This window comes from Labrus bergylta, chromosome 10, assembly GCF_963930695.1.
Source record: "Labrus bergylta chromosome 10, fLabBer1.1, whole genome shotgun sequence".
Taxonomy (NCBI): domain Eukaryota; kingdom Metazoa; phylum Chordata; class Actinopteri; order Labriformes; family Labridae; genus Labrus; species Labrus bergylta.
In genome coordinates this window covers 19,831,041-19,839,140 of record NC_089204.1, presented here as the reverse complement: position 1 = coordinate 19,839,140, position 8,100 = coordinate 19,831,041, and positions in this window count along the sequence as shown.

Below are 8,100 nucleotides of genomic sequence, written 5' to 3'. Positions count from 1 at the left end.
CATCTGTTAAGTCGTTTAGTACTGAACGGATCAGCCAACCAAAAGCATTGTGATATCTAGAGCAATACTTCTATCAATGCCAAACGCTGAAATATAGAACCAGATATCCTGGGATGTACCTATTGTTTTAACATCATCATGTGATAAGCATCTTACACAGCAGCTCTGTTCTTTCTTCATTCTGTGCCAGGGTCCAACTTTCACATTCCAACCTACATGGTTTGACCGGTTCTAACTGGCCTAAGACATGAATATTTCCAGGATCGTTTAACATGGTCAACCTTTGTTTTTGTAATAACCCGAGGAGGTGGGAGGAGAACAAGACGACGATGAAAGCTTATGCAACACATTTGTCCTCCTTTGTGTTTCTACAGGTAACTGTAGCCCATTCACACAAACCCACCACAATCAAAATATACTCCCCAGGGTAAGAGTGACATAAGCATATTGTTGGCCGGAGACTTGCTGAGAGTTCTGATATGACTCGTGTATCTTGTGTTTTTCTGCTGTGTCCCCCCCTGTTCTCTCTTGCTGCTGAATCCAGAAACCTGAACTAATCCAAGCAGGAATCTAGACTGGAGGCTCAAGGTGGCCATGCTGGGTGTGAAAGTGCCCTTTAACCTCTGCAGCTTTATGGGGGTTGATGACTGAACCAGGAGACATGTATCCAGACGGCAGGGTGGCTCTTGTATTTTAACACCTGCCAAGCCTCTTACGGAAAAGAACAGCTGGTTACTGCTCCTTGGGTATCAGAGAACGTGATAGAAAAAGAAAAGATACTTGGAAATGTCAGAATACCACGTCATCATCTCATGTAAACCTGCTCAGTGTATGTGTGTGTGTGTGTGTGTTTCCCGGAGGAGCTGTGGTTTAGAAATTTGAGCTCTATCAAACACAAGAAGTGTTAGGTACAGTGTGTCTTGACTAGCATAGGAATTTTCATTTTTGCCTATTCATTTCTCATAGTGAAAAATATATCAAACAGCACATGAACCTCTAAAGAAAGAGCCTAACCTCGTTCCAGGACGAAGCAGCCTCAGAAGTAGGATCACCGACATAAAGAGCTTAGCTGGAAGTTTGAAAATGGGCCAAACTAATCTCCTTGAGCACAGAAAATAGGGTAATAATTAAGGGTTTGAAACGCTAAGAATGCTACCTATATATTACTCAAATCCTAATCAGCATGTCTGTACATGAAATTTCAATTTTCATATTTTAATCGTACTAATTCTGCTGGAACTTTGCTTATTTATAAATGGTTTGATTTATTTTGCCATTTCAGTATGTTGTGTATATCAGACATAACTGGACGTTAAAGTCTGTCACATTGCTTTTGGGATATCACAGGTGTACACGGGTTGTTATTGAATTGTTCAAAAGCCAATTAGAGATGGTATAATCTTCATAAAGTTAGAAATGGAGAGCACAACGCTTAGTTTATTAAGAAATGATACATGTTCTATAGAAAATTACTAAAGGATCTGTATTGAACACCATCATCCTTCCAGGGGATTCATTTTACAGCATGAGCGCAACTCAGATATAGCAGCAAGTTTTGAGTTGAACCAGCGATGTGCAAGTTATCTTGAAAAAACAAGAGACACATCTAGAAAGTGCAGCACACTGTTGCTTTTGATAAAGCAAATAAAAAATGTCACCCAGCTATTGCACCATCTGGTCTGTACCCCATCAGTGTGCTGTGAAACAACATGATTCTGGATAATTTGAATGATTAAAACCAAACCTAACCAAACCTAAACCATCACTTCAGATAATTGTAGTTTGGCAATAGTACGGGGACTTAAGTTAATTAAAATTGCTGCATCATTACCTCTGCTTTTTAAACATTAGAAATCAGATGAATATATCTGTACCAGGTAAGGATGTAGCGATTCACTCAACTCACGATACATAATACTGGGTTCACGAGACGATTCTCTCACCATTTATTTTTCAAAATGAGACTGTAGAATAAATGAGTGAAAAATATTCCTTTAGGGGCTGCAAACCCACTTGTCACTGTGGTTTGGCCTTTTAATGTTTTTTTTTTCTCGCAGCATGGGGAGGTGATTGGAGCTTCTCATTGTGGAGTCGATTAAATGCTGCATCCTGTTGGTTGTGCTATTTGTGTAGTTCCCTGTCTGTTTGCAATATTTGCACACATATTTTGTTTTTCATTATCTGTCTTGGGGAAGCCAAAATGCTTCCTCACGTCCGATTTCAAAGAGGGTGGTGCGTCCTCAATTTCACAATCTTGTTCTGCAGCTGCTGACGCTCACAATATTATTGCAATTCTTTTTTCAGAGTACAGATGTGAATCTTGACACCTTTGAATCGATTTATCGATTTATCGATTAATCTTTAAATCGCTGCTATCAGGATAAGAAACTTAAAAATAAAGAGATTGTGGTTTACGTGTCAATAAATATATTGAATAACTTATGCAAGCAAGGGAAACTAGGCACCAGCATTGATCTTATGATCAGTCAGTAATAGTGATAATGAGTCATAGGCGGCCTGCAATGACCCCCCAAGATGTCTACACTCTGGCCCCTGCATGTACTATATCTGGTTGGAACTGGTCTGGAGAGACATGTCAGTGCAGTTCCAGTGTAGAGTACAATTAACTGTGCTTCCCTTGTTCTTTTTTCTCTCATTTTTTTCCAGGCAGAAGGGATTAAGGAGCCTAAATCTTTGCTGTAAGACCCTTCCTGGCAGCAGACTTCAGCTATGGGAGAAAAAAAGTATCAAAAGTACTGAGGAACCAGTTTCACCTCTGAGTCTGAACTCTTCATTCCTCCCCCAACATTTCTCTGCTCCCTGTCCTTTTATCTTGCATGTCCACTCCTCTTTGAGTTCCTTTTCCTGTCGTGCTTCTATCTGTATTTTTTTGCCCCTACCAACAGTGTTTCTCACCTCAGGTTATGGGAAAGGGTGCAATAACAAGGTGATGATATAAGTGTCTATGATGCTGCTTCAGAGGAACTCTTGTGTCTACTGTCACACCATGAATGCAAAAAGTTACCAAACACAAAACAAGAATGAGTATTTGGCAGTAAATGAATGTGAATGAATGACATAGTTGGAGACTAATAAACTTCCCCAAGATATATAAAGTACATATCTAATAGTTACAAAAATCTGAAAGTTGAGCAAATTAATCAAAAACAAAAAAACCCTAAACTAAACAAATCAAACTATATAGAGCTATGATTCACTTGTTTCCCTGGCTACATCCAATAATTTGACCCCTGTGTCACTGATATGCTCTTAGTATATTCAAACATTAATGTCTGTCTGACTTAAATACTATCCTGTTGCCATGTGTTTCCCCTTCTGTAAGAATCCCCTCAGACATTATTTAACCAGCTGCTTTCTGAGGAGCTTCAGAAGAAGGACCTGATGTTTTCCAGCTACATCGACTTGGCAGCCTCTCAGTCTAAGAGGATCACGGCTATGCACTCCGATATCTCAGATACCTTGCTGTGGGATCCTTTACGTCCCAGACCCTCCTCCTGCTCGACCTCAAACCCTTGGGAGTCCTGGGCCGAGGTCTTGGTGAGGAGTGGAAAACGCAGTGGGAGACTATCTGGGTCTCCCCCACTGCTTCTCCTCACTAATCATTACGCAGCACTGCAGGACGATGATCCGGGTGAGGCTAATGGGACCTCTTCGGCGTCTGTCCGAGCCCCCACCGATCCTGTCAGCTGCACACCTGAGTCTGCTAAGCCTCTCTCTGACGCAACTGTCGCTGCCGTTGCCTCCTCTTCTCCGAACATCACGGCTCCTGCCACATCCTCTGTAAAAGACGATGCTACCGCTGCCTCTTCTCCACCTGTTCTGGCGCTCTCCTCTCCATCCTCTACGGCGTCATCTTCACCTGCTGCTCCTGCTGCTGTCTTCGTAGGACAACAAAGCAAACAACGGGGGAAGCTCTCCTCCCAACGCAGAAGGCTGCTGGTGGAAGCTGTAAACAGACGCTCCGGTGGACTCCCCCGCACTCAGCTGGAACGGTCCCCTTCACCAGAGCGTTCACCTGCCCTGACTGCACCTCCTCAGCCGGTGAGTCCACTCTGCCCTGACGTCACCAGACACTTACAGGTTCGCACTGTCAGCACTCAGGCCTCAACCCCTCGCCCACTTTTCTCTTCTTCTACGACTCTGATAATCGGCGACTCCATAATAAGGAATGTACGGTTTTTCAATGCCACCACTCTCTGCCTCCCTGGTGCTACTGTCCCCGTCATTTTAGAAAGGCTCCGGAAGATTCTGCCCTCTCTTCCCACCACCATCACTCGCCTTATCATTCATGTGGGCACAAATGACACTTCTCGACAACAGTCTGAACTGACCAAAGAGCACTTCAACCAACTTTTCAAGCTCTTACTACAAACTGGTAAATCTATTTTCATCTCCGGACCCACTGCGCCTCTGTCCAACGCCACTCATTTTAGCAGAACCCTCAACTCTCCACTACTGGCTGCAGTCCACTTGCAGGGCTCACGATGTGGCCTTCATTGTGGCCCTGATTTTAATCTGCTCTGGAACCGCTACTCTATTTTTAAAGCTGACGGACTTCACCCAAACAAAGCCGGCTCACACTTGCTAACAACAAACATCCAACACACAGTACAGTACACCCCATGCAACTGACTATCAACAAATGACATCAATACAGCCGATTCCCATTCTTCCTTTATGGTTCCAGCACACCAGACTGTTTCCCCCACCAACCCCCCTACCATCCAAAGGTCTGCTCTTCCATGCTCCCAGCTGTCGCTGTGATCAACAGCTCCCCCCACTGGCCTCATCCCTCGTTCCCACATTCACTGACATTGTCTGCAATAGAAAGTCTCATTACAAGAAGGCATAGACATCAAATAAAAAGAAAATCACTGCTAAATCTATCAATTTTTCAAATTTGTCAACCATCCCCTGTCAGCCACTCCCTCACCCTACACACTCTAAAACACCACATCATAACCTGAAACTGGCCTTGCTGAATACTCGCTCCCTCAACAATAAAAGCCTCATTCTCCATGACATCATAACCGACACCAACCTGGACTTCCTATGTCTCACCGAAACCTGGCAAAAACCCTTGGACTATTTCTCACTAAACCAAACCACACCCACAGGATACACATACATAGACAAACCCCGCCCCGATCAACGGGGTGGTGGTGTTGCAGCCGTTTACAGGAAGGACACTAAAACTACCACCATTCCCATCCCTGCATTTGACTCCTTTGAACACATTGCTTTCAAACTCTCTGGTCCCACTCCCCTAGTCACTGCTGTAATCTACCCCCCCCAAAACCAAACCCCTTCTTTTTTCAGTGATTTTCATGACTTTCTCATCTTTTTTTCTCATCTTTTTTTTTTCAGTGATTTTCATGATCTTTCTCATCTTTTCTCATCCAACTCCATTTCAACCATCCATCTCCATTTCAACTTCTGTTCTGCTCCTTGGGGATTTTAACTTCCATGTCAATGACACTCAATGTAAAACTGCCAAAGAATTCCTGGACCTTCTTCACTGCCTCAACTTCACACAGCCGCGGTCACATTCTGGACTTGGTCTGCTCCACTGGTCTCACAATTCATCAACTGTCAAGCCTCAACCTCAACATCTCCGACCATCTGGCTATAAACATGGGCATTCTCATCCCTCTTCCCACTCTAAAACTAAAACGAAAGATCTCCTTCAGAAATATAAAATCAGTCGACCCCTCAGCTCTCTCAGCCTCTATTACCATTAAAATCTCTTCCTCCCCTCCTCCCCAATTTAATAATCCCTCTGAACTCATCACATACTATAACAACACACTCTCTTTCTGTTTAGATCAACTGGCTCCCATCAAAACTAAAACTGTCTCATTCACACACTCTGCACCCTGGTACACTCCCGAACTCCATAAAATTAAATCCCGCAAACGCCAGCTTGAAAGACTCCACAAGAAAACCGGTTTAACAGTTCACTCCCAATCATACTCTGACTACCTCAAACAATACATGGAAGCTCTCAGCGCAGCCCGGTCCACCTATTACACCTCATCCACTCAGGCTCATCCAACCCCAAGGCTCTCTTCTCTCCTCAAACCCAGTGACAACATCTCTCCCTCCTTCACAGTTGATAAATGTAATGCTTTTCTTTCATTCTTTCAATCCAAAATTGACACCATTTACAGCAGCTTCAACACTCTCACTGTCCCCTCTTCATCCCTACTCGCATCCCCTCGCCTCATCACCCAACCTCTGTCTCAGTTCTCTCCTGTGTCCCCAAATGAGCTATCCATCATCACCTCCAGCATGAAGTCCTCCATCAGTATTCTCGACCCCATCCTATCCAGTCTCATCAAAAACTGTCTCCCAGCCATCGCGCCACTCATAACCTCAATCATCAACTCCTCCCTCTGCTCTGGTTCAGTACCCAAAACTCTTAAACTGGCAGCCGTCACCCCCATCCTCAAGAAACCTGGACTCAATACAGACAGCATGTGCAACTTCCGCCCCATCTCCAACCTCCCCTTCCTCTCAAAAATACTGGAACGTGTTGAGGCCTCCCAGATCAAATGCCATCTCTCCTCCAATAACCTGTTTGAACCATTCCAGTCTGGCTTCCGGCACAGAAACAGCTCTCCTCAAAGTCACCAACGACATCCTCCTCTCCTCAGACTCTGGCCTCCTCAACATCCTCATCCTCCTCGATCTCACTGCAGCCTTTGACACCATCAGCCACAGTATTCTTCTATCCTGCTTACAACACTCACTCAACATCACTGGCACTGCTCTTTCCTGGTTAAAATCCAACCTCACCGACAGACAACAGTTTATCAACATCAATAACTGCTCCTCCTCCATAGCTTCTTTGTCCCAAGGCGTCCCCCAGGGTTCAGTGCTTGGTCCCCTCATGTTCATCATATACTTGCTCCCCCTTGGTAACATTATCCGCCAGCATGGTCTCCATTTCCACTGTTGTGCAGATGACATCCAGCTCTACATCTCCACTGATACCCTGACAAACTGCCTCAATGAAATAAAAACATGGATGCACACCAACTTCCTCTCTCTCAACTATGCAAAATCTGACATAATAATCATCTCCCCTATTCACAACTTCTCCTTCACAAGAGACAACTCCACTCTCTCCCCCTCCCCTCATATCCGCAATCTTGGAGTCATCTTTGACAGCCAGCTCTCCTTCGATCACCACGTCACCCAGCTCACAAGAACCGCCTTCTTTCATCTCAAAAATATAGCCCGCCTCCGTCCGCTACTCTCATTTCCTGCTGCTGAAACATTAATCCATGCATTCATCACATCCAGACTCGACTATTGCAATAGCATCATTTACGGCACATCATCCAAAGTCCTTAATAAACTTCAATACATCCAAAACTCTGCTGCACGCCTCCTCGCCCACAACCGAACATGCGAACACATCACCCCTGTCCTGCAAAATCTCCACTGGCTCCCTGTCCCTTACCGTATCCAATTCAAAATCCTTCTCCTCACACATAAAGCCCTTAACCACCAGGCCCCCTCCTACCTCACAGCTCTCCTTCACCCTCACACTCCTGCACGCAGCCTCCGCTCTTCAAAAGCCAACCTTCTATCTCCCCCTCTTAGAACCAAGCACCGAACCTGGGGGGCCAGAGCCTTCTCCATAGCTGCCCCCTCCCTCTGGAACTCACTCCATACACACATTCAACAATGCACCGACCCTATACTTTCAAATCACTTATCAAAACTCACCTCTTTACACAAGCTTTTAATGTATGATTGTGATGTATTTTCTGTTTTCTGTAGTTGTTGTTATCTTTATGATTTGTGTGTAATGTTGCAATGTCTGTTAGTCTGTCCTTACTGTGCTGTTCTTTCTGTTTTTAACTATTGTAAAGTGTCTTTGAGGTTTTTTTTAAAAGCACTTAAAAATAAAATGTATTATTATTATTATTATTATTATTATTATTATTATTATTATTATTATTGTGCACCATTAAAATATTTCTGAGGGTTTAATCAAACTCTAGTTATTTCTTATTGATGTGGAAGCCAATAAAGATGTAATTTGAATTGCCCCCCCGGGGACAAATA